The sequence below is a fragment of the Cyprinodon tularosa genome, unplaced genomic scaffold, assembly GCF_016077235.1.
Source record: "Cyprinodon tularosa strain WSP-4 unplaced genomic scaffold, ASM1607723v1 ctg551, whole genome shotgun sequence".
Taxonomy (NCBI): Eukaryota; Metazoa; Chordata; class Actinopteri; order Cyprinodontiformes; family Cyprinodontidae; genus Cyprinodon; species Cyprinodon tularosa.
Genome location: NW_024039287.1, coordinates 281,826 through 302,540, shown reverse-complemented (window position 1 = coordinate 302,540; position 20,715 = coordinate 281,826). Strand labels below are relative to the sequence as shown.

The following is a 20,715-nucleotide window of genomic DNA, read 5'->3' as shown; positions in this document are numbered from 1 at the left end:
TGTGTGGGATTGCTTCTCTTCTGCGAGAGAGAGAGTTGGCTTAGTCACAGTTCTGCCAAACAACACGGCAACGGGATCAAAAACTTGTCAAAGAGCAGATTTCTTCAAACAGCTTGGTAATTATCTGTTTATCGTCTAGCAAGATGGAGCAACAACGTCAAAACATGAAGCTGTAACGGCAATCAAAGATCACTTCAAATAGACTTAGGATAACATTTTCACCCCAATGAGAACCTGTGATCAAATCTCAATAAGCAAGAGGAGAAAGAGATCAATTAAATGATTAAAAACACAGAAAATAAAGATCAATCCATCAATCAGACCCTGCCAATTATTTTTATTCTTTTGAAGTGTTGAAAACTAACGGCATCCTCAGCTCCTGCTGACCATTAAAACATCTCGGACACAAAAGCCTTTTTTATTTGGCTTCTTTTTCATGACTCAAGCAGTTTGAGCTTCACTTGAACAAACACTCCACCATTTGCATGTGGTCAGTTTATGTTTCTTTGTTGTTTTTTTATCCAGCACACACACACATTTATTTCCACTTCTTCTCTACTTCAAACATTCAGAGAAAAAGGGGGAAACGTTTTGACACATCGGCTGATGGAGGAGAACTGGAAAAAAACAGACAAACAGGGATGGAGGACGGCTGCAGCATCCCTTGATAGTTAAGCCGCCGCTAAAAATAGCAACACCGGTGGGGAGACACACTGTGATAGGAGTTGTTCCACTCAGAAATATGATGCATGAAAAAGAGGAGAGTAAACTGCATCCATTCAGTGCACTGCAAGACTGAACACGGAGAGGAGATGAGTGTTGGCATCTGGTGCCTTAGTGCCTCACAAAGGAATCCATTCCACTTGAACTTTTTCACAATTTTTCACAATAGAACCTATAACAAAATAAATGTGATTTATTCATATTTGACTTTATAGAGAAGGAAAACACTTTATAAAGAATATCATATTCCAAGCTCTGAGCATCTCACAGAGCCTTCATCCATCTGTCTTCGGAAAACAAAAAGAGAAGAGCACACCTGGACAAAAACTTCCACGTTTGGCATGTCTAGTGTTTCTCCCACCTGAGCAGACTGGCATTAAAGGAAGAGCCTGTCATTAACTGCAGAGATCTACAGCTTTGAACGGAGTTTCTACTAAAAAGTCAACTGGCAGTTATCATCTATAAAAAGTCTAAGAAAAAGTGGCAAGAAGAAATCCACAGATGAAAGAGAGTCATTAGAAGTCCCTCCTGATATCTGATTGTTCTGGATAGATGAGACCGGAATTAAAGACATTTAAAAAAATGAAATTTAAAGAAATAAAAAAAAAAACAATCCACTGGACTTGTTTCCAAGTTTGAAGACATTTAATTTCCCATCCATTAAGCTTTTTCCGATTCCAAATGTCAAAATTAGCGTTGAGTTTGAAGCTTTATAGAGTAGGCTTAGAAAAAATGCAAAATTAAACCAGAAGAATGGGTCCGCCCCTTAAAAACTTGCAGCATCATGATGTGGGGGATACATTAATAAAATACATTTCCTCAAAACAGACATAAGTTTAACTGAAGAGATTTAAAAAGGCTTAAAAACTCTCCACAAGGCTCCAAAGGCTCCACAGACGCTTTCAGTGGAGCCTCAGTAAACCTGGATAGAAATGTCACCACGTTGTCGTAAAAAGCTGATAGATAATTACCACAAAAGACCTGCAGCTGCACTGGAAGCAAAAAGGTAGCACTAAACCTGCAACCCGGAGAGAACACGCGTTTTTGTTACGCCTATAACGACACAGATTAGGCAGATTTTTTCGGCTGATATTGCCTTCTCCTCCGTTTACCAGAGAAAATGACAATAATAACAAATGTTAAGCAACTGTCAATTTTTAGAAAAGAAACATTTGCTAATAATCAAGCAAAACAATGAACAAGACATGAGGAAGCCGCAATGCTTCTGAATGAGCTTAATTGGGAAAAGCATGTATTTATTCGGCGATACGATAGAAGATAAAACAATGCAAATATCGGCTGATGTATCAGATTATTTCTAATATATGTAGCAGATCTATAACATGCAAGTGTTCAGGGGATATCAGTAATTTTTTGGGCAATGCATCTGAGTTACAGCACCCCCCGCCACACTGCAAATATAGCCCTTCACAAAACAGAGGCATAAAAAAAAAAATAAAAGAGATAAATGCTTAGAAGGGCAAATTGGTCGTCCATGAGCAATAAAAATTAGTCTGTTCACATGAAGTGGACTAAGTTCAGCTTTGTGGTTTGTCCATCCAGCCAGAAATATACCCATCTATATAAATCACATCAAAATGTCTTGGAGTAAATGTCTGACATGTGTCAGTTTGGGACTCACCGTTCTAGTGAGTCCTCAGCAGTGAAACCAGCAAGTTTATCTTCTGAATCCTGTTCTATTTACACCACACACTGCACCTACAGAAAAGGCAGAGAACATTATGTTTTAGTAAAAAACAATGAACAAAGCATTAAAAAAAAACATTTTCACTAAAGCATTACATCAAAAATGCTTGGTACAAAAACAAAAATCAAAGAACAAACAAACGATGACCTGAAACAGAACAAATCAGAACCCTGATCCTCTACAGGCAGCAAGTAAGACGCCACAGATCACCACAGCGTTGTGCGAAGGAACCCTGCTGACCGTGCCGCGAGCAACGTGACGTGACCGCCAGCAACATCACAATGCCGCGGCGCTGAGAGAGAGTGACAGCAGGAAGCCAAGATATCTGAGGGGTGTGGGAAAGAGAAGCAGATGCTGCCCTATTGTCCGCTCACATCAGTAATGTGACTCCATTGTCACGGATAAGGCAACACAGAAGCATCTTGGCAACAAAGATGGGGAGGTGACACGCGCAAGGTTTAGAAAGGTCTGCAATGAGTGACAGGTTTCTAAACAAATCAACATCAAAAGGGCGGTCTTTCAGCCAACATAACCTGTCCTGCAGTGACCAACGGTGAAAAGAGCAGACCACTGAGGTCTGGCCAACAAATAAAATCATAAGCTTTCTTCTATGGGTAGATAATGTCAACTGGGGTACGGTGGATATAATTGTGGATATCGAATTACGCTTAACAGTCAATTAATGGTTTATCCAATTAAAATCTATTCCATCCGGTTAATCAGTGACGTCTGCTTAAAAGGAATTTCTTTCAGTGTTGCAGCGCTGTCCACTAGAAGTACCTTACTTATAGACTGAGTGTCCAGTGTGGGAATATACACTGATTAATGGTGACAAAGATGAAGAATGCAATTTATGTCTTTTTGCTTTTCATAGACAGCTGTGCTGCATGGTGGGGCTGCTGTGTTTGGAAGTGATGATAAAAATGTGAAAAAAGGCACCTTACAAAATGCTAAAGGTAGCCAGGAATAATAGGTCAGCTGATTTTCTTCAGCACCACAATACTTTACATTTAGCTTGATGTTGTTAAATGTTGTGAGAAAGTCAGTACAGTGCAAAATAGGGCTGGTTGATAAACCAGATTTTTACAGTTATAGTGATTTAATACGATAACTGGCAAAAATGTTCCCATGTTGGTAAGTTCTGTAAATAATTGTGCTGTTTTGCCTGGTGGCTGTATTTCCTTCCCCTTTAAGACACTGCAGCATGTATGGAATTACGTGACTTCACCGATCCCATCAAAAGGATAAACATAGACAATGGCGGATGAGCCCATTGAAGAAGCTTCTAACAGCTGTAAACCAAATTACAGCAGCTAATCCTGAGGAAGCCACTTTTATAGATTAAAATCACAAAGTGCTTCACATAAAATAAATACAAAAACACAGATGGGAATGAATTACATACAGTAAATGTTTTTAATAGTTGTAATATAATTAGTATTAGAATACTCACTTACGATATTTATATCGGATTACATTGGCCTGCCTCTGAAATCTTAGATATTTAAGAACACATAGAACATGTCCCTCTTTGGGGAATAAGAAAGGGGTCAGTTGATCTTATACCTGATGTTGTTAAATATTGTTATCTGTTGGAGAAATATCACCTGATCAACTGTTTTCTATTATCCCACACTTGAATATAAGTAATAAAAGTATGCATGATTAATGCCATTATCGTAAAGGATCAATATCGGTATGAGCCAATACTCAGAGGCGTAATATCGGTATCACATCGTAAATTAAAAAGTTATATTGGGACTCCCCTAGAACTAAGACATCTTGAAATGTGCTTATATCCATGGTGTGTTTACTGATAAAAAAAAAAAAAAAAAAAGTTTTTAGCTGTCCAATCACTGACCAGGACCAAAGAAAGAGGAAAAAAACAAATCCAGTGTAAATCATTATACCAAAACAGCAATTAATAGGCTTTGGCATCATCAACCTAAATCACATTCTAATTAGGTCTGTATGTACCCATGGACATCAATCCTAAAAGCCAACTGTAAATATATGGTAGCTAGTGATATGGTTCATCTAACATTCATTTGAACAATGATGAGAAACTAAAACACCCGCCTGCTTCCTCCATCACCAACATCAAGTTCAGTGAACATCCTGTTAGAACAAAAAGCAACCTAACTTACCTTCTTAATCTGCTGCATCTATTCAAAGATTTAGGGTTTCCATGAACCGAATGACTGGGAAACTAGACCGACATGTTCAACTCAAGAAACGTGGCAAAAATCCAGACACTGAAAAGCTTTCCAGATATCAATCCGATCAGGCATTTATGGCACTCTGCACATCCGAGATAAAACCTCAGAAGTCCTATCCCAAAACCCTCGTGGCCCCCAGGACTCGCTGCCAACAAGCCGTCTGCAGAAACCACAGGACATAGCATGCTATGGTGGTTTAGAGTTGTTATGACAGAAATATATATACAATTTGGGCTGTGTGGTTTAAATCCTGCTGCTGTTTGTTGAATATCATGAAAGAGAGGTAACACAACAGTATTTTAAGGCTGGGAACGAGGGGGATAATGTAAAATGTTCAAAACTTCAGAAAAACAACTCTTAAACCAGCAGAGATAAAGTGTCCATTATAAAATGCCTTGCAGGCTTAGGACATATGGTATCTCCATAGACAGATGGGCAACTTGGTGGGAAGGAGAAGAAAAAAAACTCACTCCTTCAATATCTTAGACATGTATGCACTTCATTTGTATTCTAAACATCCACTAAGGTGCTTTACATGGCTCTGAGCTGCCAAGAGGACTTTTTGCAGTAGAGCAACATTTCATTGAATGTTTCAAAGCAAAGTCACAACTTTCTTTGCAGATTGCATTTGCTAAATAACCAATCCTGCTTTGTTGTTAACACATCTAGCCCTTTAAAACGACCTAAAGTCAAATACAACTCAGTGTTTCCATGTATGAGGTTAAAAAGAAAGAAAAACAATAAATAAACTCCTAAGAACCTTAATTAATAGTTCTCTGTATAACAGTTTCATTGTTATGCATCTTACATACATAGGGAGAAGGAATTTGAATGCTATTGTATTCATGCCAGACTATCAAAGTAAAAGCATCACTTGCAGGTTCACGCAGTTAAAAGAGTTATTTAGAAAAGTGCAAAGACAGAGAATCCAATAAAGAACTCCACACAAAATGAATGCAAAAATAAAAGCAGCACCCCTGCTCTTAATATGCATTAGACAGAGAGGGTTCTGATTTCGTAGCACTGAGGAACTGAGTGGTGAAATATCTGACAAATGGGTCATATAGGGGCAGTCTACGGCAAGCAAGGGCTTATTTAATATCTATCCTTGAAATCAGTTTCATATCTGCTTATTAGCTTTACCAAGGCTTGGCTTGTACATAAACACCAGAAAGTAATTTTCATTTTAGTTTCTTTTAACCGGGATGAATCATTCGCCCTTCTTTTAACACTACTTCCTCCTCACCATGCTGGGCATCCCAAACAATCTGCAAGTTCTGGACATAATTAAAGTTGTTTGACAAACAGCAAAAAATACACTCTATAGTTCAACAGTATGTTATATCTATCTATATCTATCTATCTATATATCTATATACATACATATATACATACATATATCTGTATCTATATACATACATACATATGTACACAACATAAATCCAAGGCTGAGCCTTAAATTAAGCACACGGTAAGATCACTAACAAGGAGATGATAAAAGATCAACAGCTTTGAGTAAAACTGCATCATCTACATGCTCTGTGTACAAAAGCTCTGGGTGGTTTATGCAAAAATCAAAATAAAATTTGTTACATAAGTCAGCTGTGAGTTGCTATGAGTCACCTAGTTATTTCTCCCTCTTGTGTCTTTATAACCAGGCAATGGAAGAGAGGTGGTGGACACGCTTCACAAGTGCGTGCACCGCCTCGTCTCTGAGGACACGAGCTTGGCCTACAACTAATTTAACTGTGGTGAAGGCATGTGTTTGAGTTTAAGAGCATACAACCACTGCTACTGCATCCTGTGGGAGTTCTTCTCAACAAATATCCTAAACAGAGGCGAGGAAAAACAGCAGAGTATGTTTCCAAGTGAGGCTCCTGGTTTACCTTTAGATTCTGCTCAAGCATTGCAGTTTGCGGTTAATCCTGACAGTTCCTTACATGCCAGGTCTCCAACAAACAGCTCTCCCTGGAATCAGTGTCTCAATCAGATCTTTTTTTTTTTTCCAGACTCATCATTCTCACCATCAGCTGCTGCAGTTTCCACATGAGCAGCCAAGCACTGCGGCGGAGGTCAAACGCAATAAGCTAAGGAAAATAGCGAGCAACTTACAATTAATGAAAACCATAAAAAATGTATCTTTACTCATACTATGCTTTTTTAATTGAGGGGGGGGGGGCATTTCCAAAGGGCTGCTAGTCCAAATGGAGCCTGCCGTGAGCTAATCCAAACTTTCAACACAGTGCAATTAACCCCATTTCATCTTTGTGAAAAAGGTCATTTGCATTTCTACATCACATTTGCTGCAGGCAGGGCAACCAACACAGTAGTTATTTACCAACATCACTTACAGTAGTTGATAAACTTCAACAAATAACGGACTGCTTTGCACAATCAAACCTAAAACAATTGGATCCTCATGTCTTGAATAAGTACATCTTTACATCCAACAAACACAATCATGTTGTTACTGATAACATCTAGCAGTGACTTTGCAATTGCACCGTATATGTGGAAACATAATAGTATTGATGTTTTTTATTTAAACAAAGACTAATTACAGCAACTTTTTAAAACTATTTCAGGTTTTTGTTAGAAAAAAACTAGCGTGTCCAAAATGTTGACTATAGCTACAACTCCATTTAAGCACTCAATTGTGCGAATTGTAATTATAAAAATAAACTTGCTCCTTTTAAATGCTCCAATAAAAAAGAAGAAAAAAAAGGGTTTTGGATGAGGAATCAGTAGGAGGAAGTTGGCATGTTTTCATAATGATCTAATCCATGAGCAGACATTCATGTTGGATTTTAATTGTATTTTTTTACTCACTGAAAACACTGCTTAATTGTTTTTTCTCGACATCAGGAGAATATCGACAGACATTTGTATTAGAAATGCAGCTTTTGAAACAGGTATACTATTTTGTGTGAAATAACAACCTGCCATTCACCACAAATTGAATAAAAACCATTAGTTTTCCCTTCTCACAGGGCAAAAACACTGCATTAATTCAGGAGATACTACTTTTTGACAGGAAAGTCTCCCTTTCAGCTTGAAGCATTTCCTCTTGTGGTTGAATCTGTATACTGCTCTTTGTTGTATTCCTCTTCATCTCCTTCTATTACCTCCTCCTCTTCTGAGTCTGAGTTTTCTTGCTGGTAATTAGGAAAAACTATTTTCTAGAAACTGTTCAACTGTGAAACATGCTCAAGGCTGTAGCAGAGGGAGTTTGTGCAGCACCTTTTTTGGGTCTGAGCAGCCCAAAGAATTTCAATCATGAAAACCTGGACCTTCTAACTATTACTGTGATTCTGCAGGTTCATTTCATTGGGAGACTGAGCTTAGGATGCAGAAATTTGTCCTGCAACCACATGGTGGCCAGTCTAAACCCTTGCTCTATCCACCTTATGTATGGTGTCCTTGGAAAAGGCACCTGAATTGCCTTCTAAAGTGCATTTTATACTTCTGCAACTGCACACTGTCTGGTCGCGAACCTTTGCTGGTATGCTTCTGCACCATCGGTCTGGAATTTCTAGGGATGCACAGAAGTTTCCTGCCAAGGCGCAAGGGGGAGCCTATTCGAGAACTCACGAGAACTTCGCCAAATGGTCACAAGAACTTCGGCGGCGCCGGCGGAAGTGTTTATTTTCCAAAACCACTATGGCGCGTCTGCAAGATATCACGGCCACAGAGATGGATCTAGCATTGCTAGACATTGAAGAGGAACAGGTTCTGTTAATGGAGATGGCAAAAAGACAGATTAACCTTTCGTCGTAGTTGTCCATTGTAGCTGTGCCTCGGTTTTTGAAAATGGCGCGCCCCGGCACCAAATTGAGAAGGACGACCACACAAACAGCCTGAAAGGCTTAGCAAGGACCAATCACAGTTGCTTTTTGTCTGCGTACTTCCGCTTGAGCTCTGTGCGGGTTTGTGACTGTCCGATGCATAGTCTGGATTTTTTTTTAGGTTCGTGACGATGGTTGCAGAACCTCTGTGCGGGGGCGTGGTCGCGCACAGAGACAGATTTGATGGTTGCGGAGGCGATGCGTCAGAAGCATAAATTGGCCTTAACGGTGGTCATAGTGGTGCCTGTGTACGGCAACCTACCTTCTGTCAGTGCGCCCCAGGGAAGCTGTGGCCCCATTGTGGGTAAATGATCGGGTGCTTTGGAGTCCTCTAAATTGAACAGGTGCTAAGCTGTCTATACATGCTATATATTTAAAAGGCTACCTAGCTGCCATTTCCTTCCAGTGTAGAGGCAGTGCATTCTGCTGCAGCATTTTTACATCTTTGTGGTGATTGTGATTTCAATGCAAGGACTTCCAGCTCAAAATGACCAGAGAACTGTTGTTATGTTTGTAGTTTTATATTTTTTCTTTTATGCTTCTTTGATTGGGTTACATTTTTAGTAAGACTAATGTAACTACTTGTTATTCTGACTCTTGTTGTAAAAATCGATTTTGAGAGGCCTTTATTTTGACATCCAGCTAGACAGGAAGTTGTTAGAGGATGTTTTACAGGAGTCAGTTTGAGCCTGTCTGCAGCAGAGACAGCTGCCTTCATCTTCCACTCTTAATGGGTTACAGTTTGTTTCCATGCTTGTTCAAGCAACGTCTGTAAGTATTTTGTTTTAGAATCTGACAAATTTCTAGTAGCTTTCATGGTAATTCATATGTTGGTGTTAAAAATGCCATAACAAATGCATAGTGGAGTTCAGCTAAATTGTAATTCATGTGTATTCATGTACAATTCTTGACGTATATTTTGTATATGTTTGTATTTCAGTTTCACAAAGTAAAGATTCAGTAAATTCACAACAAAGAATCTGCTTTTGTGGAGTTGCTGAGTATCCGTTTAGCTGCTTGGATAGCTAACTCTTAGCGAGGCCAAGACAGTGAAAAGACGGCATCACAGCAAGCACGGAGCAGCGCCGTTTCAAAGCTAAGTGGCAAACAAACTCACAAGTGGCTTACATCTACTGAACTGTCTTTCAAGGACTTTTTAAATGATGGAGCGCAGACCTTCAGCAAAATTTGAGACACAATCATTAGCATCTCATAGCATCCAAGCTTCAGTTAGCTCCAGATCTAACATTGTGCTTTTGCAAGCTAAAGCGAACCTGAAGCAGCTCAAACTAGAGCAACATTCATGAAAAGGGAGGCAGAAATTAAACTGGAGCAAGCACGTCTGCAAGCCGCACTTGATTCGCTCAGAGCAGACGAAGAGCTAGAAACAGCAAGAGCTGAAATGCAAACATTAGAAGCTGGATTAATGGAAATGGGTTATGAGATAAGGAGTAATGCCTCTAGTTCAGATCTAGAAGAAGCTACAAAGCAACTTGTTTCCAAATATGTACTGGAACAAAGGAGTGTCACTACAGGTGCCACACCATATCAGATGAGGAGTGCAGATGCAGATAGCATGTCAAATTGCTATGCTGCTACAGATCCACAAGCGCCAATAAATCACACAGCTACTGATTATGGCCCGCCTCCTCTTCTAAGCACCCCGAGAGTTAATAGTACACTACCTCATTCAAGTAATGGTCCTCCACCTGTACCAGCTCCGCGGCGTTCTAGCCTCAGAGTGCCTGACCGTACAGATTACCAGTCTTTCAATCTCACCAGTGATCTTGCTAAATTTTTAGCTCGCAGCCACATGGTAACCTCAGGGCTCAGTCCCTTTGATGATAAGCCCATAAATTACTGGGCATGGAAGGCATCATTTAAGAGCGCAATAGCTGGCTTAGATCTGTCAGCAACTGAAGAGCTAGATCTTCTTGTGAAGTATCTAGGCAAGGACTCAGCTGAGCAAATCAAGCGAATTAAAGCCGTTAACATCCGACACCCACCAGCCGGATTGTCATTAGCCTGGGAACGGCTCGAGGAGACATATGGCTCACCTGAAGCTATAGAGCATGCACTTTTTTCAAAGGTGGAAAAGTTTCCCAAGGTTTCATCCAACGATCCATGGAAGCTGCGTGACCTAGCAGATCTACTGTCAGAGCTGGAATATGCAAAGTTAGATGGCAGTCTACCAGGCCTGTCATACTTAGACACTGCCAGAGGCATACACCTCATAGTGGAGAAATTGCCTCACAACATACAAGAGAAGTGGATATCACATGGCTCAAAATACAAACGCACCCATCTTGTCAGCTTTCCACCAATCTCTGTGTTTGTGAAGTTTGTTCTCACAGAGGCTAAAGCACGCACAGACCCCAGTTTTAGTCTCTTTGCTTCTTCGTCTACACCAGCAAATGTGAAAAAGAGCTATTCAGACTGGTCAGCCAAAACACCTGTGGCGGTCCACAAGACGCAAGTTCTCCATCTGTTTCCGTTGTTGTTCCTCCACGCAACACCTGGCTAGAGATTGTACAGCTGAAATTAAATGTACAGAATGTGAGAGTGATGCTCATGTATCAGCACTCCACCCTGGTCCTGCCCCTTGGTCATCCAAAGCGTCTCTTCCCCCAGCAAACCATGGCGGGGAGGGTGACAAAGCGGACAGCCAAGAGGTAACCTCAAAGTGTACACAGGTGTGTGGAGAAGGAGTAAGCCCACGGGCATGTTCCAAAATCAGCCTAGTCAATGTGTACCCCGCTGGATGCCAAGAACAGTCCAAGACAATGTACGTCATTTTGGACGATCAGAGCAATCGCTCTCTTGCTCGCTCCAAGTTCTTTGACATCTTTCGGATCAAGGGATCTTCGCATGCATACACATTAAAGACATGTGCAGGGCTAACGGAGATGTCAGGAAGAATGGCTTCTGGGTTCATCATAGAGTCAGCAGACAAGAAGCTGAGTCTTTCCCTACCTACTCTCCTTGAGTGTGACCAGCTCCCCAGCAACCGCTCTGAAATACCTACACCAGAAGCTGCACGCCACCACACTCACCTGAAGTCTATTGCAGATGAAATCCCACCTCTGGATTCCAATGCCGACATCCTCCTGTTGTTAGGCCGAGACATCCTTAGGGTGCACAAAGTCAGGGACCAGATCAATGGTGTGGGCAACTCTCCATTTGCACAGAAGCTGGATTTGGGGTGGGTAATTGTTGGAAACGTTTGCCTTGGATCCACCCACAGACCTCTTGAGGTAAAGAGCTTCAAGACCACAGTGTTGGAAAATGGTCGTACAAGCTGTCTTCAGCCTTGCAGTGGTCAGATGAAGGTGAAAGAAACCTTTGCAGAGAAGCCCAATAGTCGTCATCAGCCAATGCTTAGCCGAGTGCACAGTACGATGACACCTCTCAATAGTGAGAGTCTGGGTCAAGGAATCTTCAATTGCACCTCAGACGACCACAAACTCGGACCCTCAGTTGAAGACATCAAGTTCCTGCGAATCATGGGTGAGGAGTTCCATCAAGATGAAGCCAACAACTGGGTTGGTCCTCTACCTTTCCAGTCACCAAGAAGGCGGCTACCCAACAACAGGCAGCTCGCCTATGACCGGCTCATGTCCCTACGACGGTCATTGGACAAGAAGCCTGCTATGAAGACGCACTTCTTGGATTTCATGGAGAATATGCTCAAGCGACAACATGCAGAGATTGCACCACCACTCCAAAGAAACAAAGAGTGCTGGTACCTACCTCTATTCGGAGTCTACCATCCGAAGAAGCCGGACAAGATCCACATCGTCTTCGATTCCAGTGCAGCCTATGACGGAGTGTCACTCAACGACGTCCTCATTACAGGCCCCGACCTCAATAACAGCTTGGTGGGCGTCCTCATGAGGTTCAGGAAAGAAGCAGTGGCTGTCACAGCTGACATTGAGCATATGTTTTATTGTTTTGTGGTGAAGGAGGACCACAGAGACTTCCTTCGCTTTCTGTGGTACCAGAACAATGACATGGCAAATGAAGTCATTGAATATCGGATGAGAGTCCACACCTTCGGAAACAGTCCCTCACCCGCCGTTGCCATATACGGCTTACGAAGGGCTGCTGAAGAAGGGGAAGCAGAGTTTGGTCCTGCAGTGCGAAAATTTGTTGAACGTGAATTTTACGTGGATGATGGGCTGAAATCATTCAGCACTGAAGAAGAAGCCATCTGTGTTGTAAAGCAAACTCAACAAATGCTTGCAGCTTCTAACATCAGGTTACACAAGCTCACTTCCAATCGGCCTGCAGTCCTCAAAGCCTTTTCGCCTAATGATCTTGCTCAAAATATGGAAGATTTGGATCTCTTTGCAGATGACCTGCCTATTCAACGCAGTCTGGGATTATCCTGGAACATCATGATGGACACGTTCACTTTCCGAATCACTTCTGAAGAGAAACCCTTTACACGAAGGGGGTTGCTGTCGACTGTGAACAGTGTCTACGACCCACTAGGGTTCCTGGCCCCAGTCACCATTCAGGGTAGACTGCTCTTGAGAGAGCTCACCATACTGGCATTTGACTGGGACTCACCTCTTCCACAGAGCATGGAAGCCGAGTGGAGGAAATGGAGAGACTCTTTGCAAGACCTAGAGGAACTTCAGATCCCACGTGTCTACACGCCCATTTCTACATCAGGGGCTCAGCGAAAGGAGCTTTGTGTGTTTGCTGATGCATCAGTGAAAGCTGTGGCTGCAGTGGCATACATCAGAGTCTCATCTCAAGAGGGGCATGTAGAGACTGGCTTTGTGTATGGGAAAGCGAAGTTGGCGCCTCGACCTGATTTGACGATTCCGAGGCTGGAACTCTGCGCAGCAGTGCTTGCTGTGGAGTTGGCAGAAATGATAACTTCAGAGATGGATGAAGCGTTCGACAACATAGTATACTACACTGACAGCAAGGTAGTGTTAGGGTACCTCCACAACCAAACACGGAGGTTCTATGTCTATGTGCACAACAGAGTCCAACGCATACAGCACTCACCATGCTCTGGACAGTGGAGATACGTACCTTCGGACTTGAATCCAGCTGACTGCGGCTCTCGCTCTGTGCCAGCGGCTCTTCTCAGCAGCACGACATGGCTTAAAGGACCAGCCTTTCTCACCAAGCCATCTCTTTACTTCTCTGAGTCTAAAGAGACATACGGCCTTGTCGATCCTGCGGCAGACTCTGAAATACGTCCCCAGGTGACAGCAAACATTGTGCACATCCCTGAAGATATTGTTCAGCCCAAACGTTTTGAGCGCTTCTCCAAGTTAAGCACTCTAATCAGAACCATAGCGCACTTGATCCACATTGCCCGCACCTTTTCTCACTCTACTTCAACTAGCAGTTGCAGAGGTTGGCACATCTGCGAACCCTCAGTGGAAGAGATGGCACGAGCCAAAGTGTGCATATTGAAGAGTGTTCAGAAAGAGTGCTATGAAGAAGAGATCAAATGCATTCAAGAGGGCTTAAACATTGCCTCTTCAAGCAGCCTGTATAAACTTAATCCTATTCTTGACTCCGATGTCCTGTTGAGAGTTGGAGGCCGTATAAAGCACTCAGGCCTAGAGTTGGATGACATCAATCCCATCATTGTCCCCGGCCGTCATCACCTGTCAGTGCTTCTCATACGCCACTACCATGAAGCGGTGAAACACCAGGGCAGACACTTTACAGAAGGTGCCATCAGGTCAGCAGGCTTCTGGATAGTTGGTGCTAAACGAAGCATTACCAGTCTTCTGTTCAAGTGTGTGACATGCAAGAAGCTGCGGGGAAAAACAGAACATCAACAGATGGGAGACTTACCAGCGGAGCGGCTACAGGTAGCGCCCCCCTTCACATACGTCGGTGTTGACGTATTCGGGCCTTGGGAGGTTACTTCACGCCGAACTAGAGGAGGACATGCCAATTCCAAGAGATGGGCAGTGATGTTTTCATGTATGTGTACGCGAGCAGTGCACATCGAGGTGATAGAGACGATGACTGCCAGTAGTTTCATCAACGCTTTGAGACGTCTATTCGCCATCCGAGGTCCTGCTCGGCAAATTCGTTCTGACTGCGGGACGAACTTTGTAGGTGCTTCACGAGAACTGCAAATGTCCAGCACTGCTTCATGCTCAGATAGCATAGAGAGATACCTCAGTGACCAGAACTGCACCTGGGTGTTCAATCCACCCCATTCATCCCATATGGGTGGAGCCTGGGAGCAGATGATTGGGATTGCCAGGCGTATCCTTGACTGTGTGCTAAAAGAGCAAAGAACACAGTTGACACATGAGGTCTTGACTACCCTTATGGCCGAGGTAGCCGCAGTGATAAATGCTCGGCCACTCATCCCAGTATCATCAGACCCAGAGTCAACTTTGATCCTCACTCCATCCATGCTCCTGACCTTGAAGACGGGGTCGGCGCCTCCTCCTCCTGGCAACTTTGAGGGTGGGGCCAGGTACAAGGAAGAATGGAAGAGGGTCCAAAATCTGGCTGACATCTTCTGGGGCAAGTGGAGGCGCGAGTACCTTCACACGTTGCAGCTCAGACAAAAGTGGCAGGATAAGAAGGCCAGCTTAAAATGTGGAGACGTAGTTCTACTCAAAGATTCTCAATCCAAGAGAAATGAGTGGCCCATCGCTATCATCACAAAGACTTTCCCAGGGCAAGATGGACTAGTCCGGAAGATCGAGATGACTACTACAAAGGATGGAGAAAAAAAGACTTTCTCTCGTCCTGTCACAGAAGTAGTCCTGCTTCTGTCTGATGAAAGCACCAGCAATGTAGATAATTAAGTGTGGGTTCTTATAGACCCCAGGCAGGGAGTGTTGTTTTCTAGTTTTATATTTTTTCTTTTATGCTACTTTGATTGGGTTACATTTTTAGTAAGACTAATGTAACTACTTGTTATTCTGACTCTTGTTGTAAAAATCGATTTTGAGAGGCCTTTATTTTGACATCCAGCTAGACAGGAAGTTGTTAGAGGATGTGTTACAGGAGTCAGTTTGAGCCTGTCTGCAGCAGAGACAGCTGCCTTCATCTTCCACTCTTAATGGGTTACAGTTTGTTTCCATGCTTGTTCAAGCAACGTCTGTAAGTATTTTGTTTTAGAATCTGACAAATTTCTAGTAGCTTTCATGGTAATTCATATGTTGGTGTTAAAAATGCCATAACAAATGCATAGTGGAGTTCAGCTAAATTGTAATTCATGTGTATTCATGTACAATTCTTGACGTATATTTTGTATATGTTTGTATTTCAGTTTCACAAAGTAAAGATTCAGTAAATTCACAACAAAGAATCTGCTTTTGTGGAGTTGCTGAGTATCTGTTTAGCTGCTTGGATAGCTAACTCTTAGCAAGGCCAAGACAACTGTATTTGTAACCTTTCTTGTTCAGCTTACGCTTGGATTCTGTAGATACTGGAGTCAATCAAGGAAAATTATAAAATTTCAAGTTGGAAAGAACTTGAAAAGACGTGTTTTTTTTTTGTTTTTTTTTAAGTGTCCTGTCTGAAAATGTGGCAATAAGAATAATTGTATTGATGCCAAAAAGAGAGCCCAACAGATTTTGCTTTCACAAGTGGAGCAGTAGTGTTCCGCTTGATTTATGCATATAAATCTTTATTAAAATGAGAGTATTATAGATTATATGGACACTTTTCCAGTTTTTAAAACTGGGAAAAGGGTCATTCTGACCAAAAGGCAACAGAAGGGTTAGGGTAAAGTGAAAGAGAAGAAGTCCTGTTGTTATGAATATTGTTTAGCTGTTGTGTAATTGTCTCTAATAAAATATTTCAGACTTTGTGTTTTCAGAACTGTTTCTGCTTTCAGAGGAAAATGAAGATTAAAATGTCAGAGTCTTCCTTTGACTCCCCCATTAAGCCCAACAGTCAGTTTGCAGCTTTTTGCTAGACAGTAAAAGCTCTCATTGAATGCCATTTACTAAAGGCTAGCAAACATTTGTGTATGGTGTTGCTACCTTGTGGTAGCAGAAAGGCACTGCATGGAGGTGAAGCAATGTCAGCTGTGTGGCCATTTTATTTTACCATCGCTTTATCTCCTTTTTCTTTTATTTGAAATTAACAAGGAAGGAGAAACTATTTACAGGTGGTGCAAGAAATTCAGAAAATATCCAAATGATGAAGGAAAGACCATACAACACATTTCAGAAATGCAAAAAATTCAACATAAAATGGTTTAAGGGATAATGACTTGCTGACTATTGCCAAGCTTGCAGATGCATTGTACAGTTCAATACAGAGCAACATCCAGTTCCAATTACTGATGAATGACGGAGGCAGATAGAAGGTGTAAACATTCCTTTAATTAAACATGACCTCTACAGGAAACCTCCTTGTCAAAGTGCCAATTATTCCCTGTTCAAGAGTTTTTTTTTAATAGAGTTAGAGTAAAGGCTGTTTAGCTTACACACACATCTGGTTTATTTGGTGTTTGAGTCTCTGAAAATCAATAGTGGATGTGACAAACTGTCACAGGTCAAACTGACAAGCCAGTCGATGCTGTAGAGGTGGTTATATGACTACAACAAGCCTCAGCAGACTTCAGCATCATTATGCAGTCGATTTGACAGCTGATGGGTTTTTTTAACGGCTGCTTGCTGTCGAAACATTATATTTTTTTAAAAAGGATAAGTATGGGAGTCACATAACAGGGAAAGTTTATGAGAGAGGAGAATGACTCACTCAAAGCAAAGACTCTGCTGCAAAGGTATCTTTGGCGAATTACCATAAAGTGCCTCCAAAAATAGCGGTTCAGTGGCCCATAACTTATAGCTCTAAATGCTGGTTGCTGAGTGATGGACGCAGGCACACATGCTCAGCAAATTCAGCCTGGTTAATAAAGACTTTTCTAGCAATAAATGATTCAGAGAAAAACCTTTCTGCCACCGAAGCACATTTTTTTTTTTATTCGTTTATTTGATAGGGACAAGTATGTTTCATGCATCATGTCACACACTACAACATTTTAGCTACAGCTAATTCTCAATGTCTGTCCCCAGTTAGGCATGTGATCAAAGCTGCACCTTCTGCTGTCAAAATGTGACACAAATGGAACTCTGATGCAACAGGAGCTTTCTAATAGCAAAACAACAAAAATAGAAACTCATCCAGTTTGAGGTTGTTGCTAACGCAACTAAATCACAGTGAGAGGCTTTACCTGCAATCATAAAGTGCATGACTCCTAGTTTTACAGTTTTCCCACAAAATAATCACAGTTCTAAAATAACAATAATAAACTTGAATTTAATTTAACACTTTGAGTTCATATTTTCTTTACTCTTAACTTAAAAGGGTCATGATTAAACATATAGAGCATTCAACTACAAATATTTGGCAAATTATCACTGAGCGAATCAGCCACAAATATAATGAATGAACAAACAATTTTATAATAGTTTAACCATCATTCTTAGCAGAAGTGGTCAGGTTTGCCAATGTTTGCCTGCTCTCAGGCACAGACCCAACTTTTAGGCCTAACTCAGCCACACCTTATATGTATCTTTTATAGTGACAGTAAAGCTTCTTGATTTTGTATTAGGGTTGTGATTAGGGCTTTTGGAAGGCCAAGGGTCATGTTAGTCTATCCAATAGTTTATCCAATTCAGGGTCAGTTTCTATTATTTTATTTTTTTCCTTTATCATTGTCCCTCTGGAACAATCAATAGTATCCACAAGCTTATCAATCTAATCTACACAAGAAACCTTCAGATAAAGGGAATTTAGTTCGGTTGTTCAAAATAAACCCTGGAAATGATCAAACTTAAGCGATGTTTAAAAGCTAAAACCTTTTTCTGCTTACTCTGACATGCCAAATAGCCTCTGCAGAAATGCATTCCGGTCAGACAAGACAAGGCCTAACCTATTTGTTCACAATGGTGAAATGTATTTTTGAAATAACAGTACAAATGCACGAACAGTAAAGCACAGTGTTGGTAGCATGATGCCATTTGGTTTTTCAGGTTGCCAGTACATTAAAACAAAAATGAATATGAAAAAACATCCAATAAATGTCTGACAAACTTCACAATAACAAATATTTCTTGACCCATTTCTTGAGGGTTATACAACAAGTGTGTAAAAATATAGACAGTATCTACATTAATCTATATTATTCAATAAGTGATGCTGATGAAAGATCTGAAATACATATACTGGACTAATTGATGTCTTGTAAAATATCCCCTATGAGTGTTAATGTTAGTTTTGGTAGATAAACACTTTAAGTTACATGAATGTGACACTACATTTAAAAAATCTTTAAAGAAGCTTCAAAACATCAATCCGAGATTAACGAATATGTCAGGATAAGTTATACCTTATATTACAGGGCTTCTTAAAGTTTTGCAAATCAGCTTTGTAAACACCTTGCTAATTGGTTAGCAGTGTTCCTAACATAAAATATTTCCACACACAAGGGATGTGATTAAAAGTTGATCAGCCACAGGCTCACTGTTTGCCTGCAAGTTGGCTGCTAGCTGTATCCAAGGTCACAGTGGGCTTCGCTTCTAAATTGAACGGCCTTAATATATTCTATACTGGGGTCTTACTTTGGTGTCAATAGTGTAAAATATTTCTGCAGAGCAGACATGCAGCGATTAAAAGTTGATAAGCTACAGTGCTGCCTGCTGCTAGCAAGATGCTAACTATGAAATGGATTTCCAATGCTGAGCCTACTGGGCATCTCATGAGGCTGGTTACCGAGTAGAAAATCAACTCCAGAGTTAGCAGCTTGCTAACAATACAAACCAATTAAAAAAAAAAGCAACCAATTCAGGTAAAAAAAAAAAAGAAATGAAATTATTTCAAAGATGGTCAACTGCCCAACCCAAAATATCCAAAAAGGTTGTTGATGGTTTCGAAAAGGCTGCAGTTAAGGTTTGGCTTCCATATTTGGGAGTCTTTTCAAAACAGGAGAAGGAAAAAACATTGCAAATTCTAACTTGAAGTTAATCAGTGGATTAAAGTACACTATATTGCCAAAAGTATTTGCTCACCCATCCAAATTATTGGAATCAGGTGTTCCAATCACTTCCATGGCCACAGGTGTATAAATTCAAGCACCTAGGCATGCAGACTGTTTTTACAAACATTTGTGAAAGAATGGGTCGCTCTCAGGAGCTCAGTGAATTCCAGCGTGGAACTGTGATAGGATGCCACCTGTGCAACAAATCCAGTCGTGAAATTTCCTCGCTCCTAAATATTCCACAGTCAACTGTCAGCTGTATTATAAGAAAATGGAAGTGTTTGGGAACGACAGCAACTCAGCCACGAAGTGGTAGGCCACGTAAACTGACGGAGCGGGGTCAGCGGATGCTGACGCGCATAGTGCGAAGAGGTCGCCAACTTTCTGCAGAGTCAATCACTACAGACCTCCAAACTTCATGTGGCCTTCAGATTAGCTCAAGAACAGTGCGCAGAGAGCTTCATGGAATGGGTTTCCATGGTCGAGCAGCTGCATCCAAGCCATACATCACCAAGTGCAATGCAAAGCGTCGGATGCGGTGGTGTAAAGCACGCCGCCACTGGACTCTAGAGCAGTGGAGACGCGTTCTCTGGAGTGACGAATCGCGCTTCTCCATCTGGCAATCTGATGGACGGGTCTGGGTTTGGCGGTTGCCAGGAGAACGGTACTTGTCTGACTGCATTGTGCCAAGTGTAAAGTTTGTTGGAGGGGGGATTATGGTGTGGGGTTGTTTTTCAGGAGCTGGGCTTGGCCCCTTAGTTCCAGTGAAAGGAACTCTGAATGCTTCAGCATACCAAGACATTTTGGACAATTCCATGCTCCCAACTTTGTGGGAACAGTTTGGAGCTGGCCCCTTCCTCTTCCAACATGACTGTGCACCAGTGCACAAAGCAAGGTCCATAAAGACATGGATGACAGAGTCTGGTGTGGATGAACTTGACTGGCCTGCACAGAGTCCTGACCTCAACCCGATAGAACACCTTTGGGATGAATTAGAGCGGAGACTGAGAGCCAGGCCTTCTCGTCCAACATCAGTGTGCGACCTCACAAATGCGCTTCTGGAAGAATGGTCAAAAATTCCCATAAACACACTCCTAAACCTTGTGGACAGCCTTCCCAGAAGAGTTGAAGCTGTTCTAGCTGCAAAGGGTGGACCGACGTCATATTGAACCCTATGGATTAGGAACGGGATGTCACTTAAGCTCATATGTGAGTCAAGGCAGG

At 41.7% G+C, this 20,715-nt stretch overlaps 1 protein-coding gene across 3 annotated transcripts in view; it reads right to left on the bottom strand.

The window, feature by feature from the left end:
* The window catches only part of adarb1b (adenosine deaminase RNA specific B1b), a 181,738-nt gene that overhangs the window by 108,727 nt on the left and 52,296 nt on the right, over positions 1 to 20,715 (bottom strand). For all 3 annotated transcript variants that reach the window (XM_038305083.1, XM_038305081.1, XM_038305082.1), the window contains one exon: positions 2,366 to 2,442. The gene's annotated coding sequence lies outside the window, so the exon portion shown is untranslated. The remainder of the gene's footprint in view (positions 1 to 2,365; positions 2,443 to 20,715) is intronic.